General features: G+C 55.6%; 1 protein-coding gene across 1 annotated transcript in view; it reads right to left on the bottom strand.

Moving 5' to 3' along the window:
- Positions 1–241, bottom strand: part of TFEB (transcription factor EB) — a gene marked incomplete at its 5' end in the record, with an annotated part of 3,353 nt that overhangs the window by 2,532 nt on the left and 580 nt on the right. The gene's annotated exons all lie outside the window — the stretch shown is intronic.

The raw sequence follows: 241 nt of genomic DNA, 5'->3' as shown, positions 1-241 counted from the left end.
ATCGGCAGCTGAAAACCAGAGGGACAGGCGGGTTAGCTCCATCCGGGGCCGTGGGACCGGGGTTCAAGCCCGGCTGCTTGGCCTCTGGGATGTGAGTGCGTAGCCCAGGCAGGTGTAATTGTCTTCCTGGGCCCTTAAAACAGCTATAATCAGAGCAGCAAAGAAAACAGGACTTCAAAGGGCACAGTTGATCCCCTCCCACGGCCAGCATCTAAAATAGGGCAGATGAATCACATCCAAG

This window comes from Phaethon lepturus, unplaced genomic scaffold (assembly GCF_000687285.1).
Source record: "Phaethon lepturus isolate BGI_N335 unplaced genomic scaffold, ASM68728v1 scaffold22473, whole genome shotgun sequence".
Classification (NCBI taxonomy): Eukaryota; Metazoa; Chordata; class Aves; order Phaethontiformes; family Phaethontidae; genus Phaethon; species Phaethon lepturus.
This window is presented reverse-complemented; position numbering and strand designations above follow the sequence as displayed.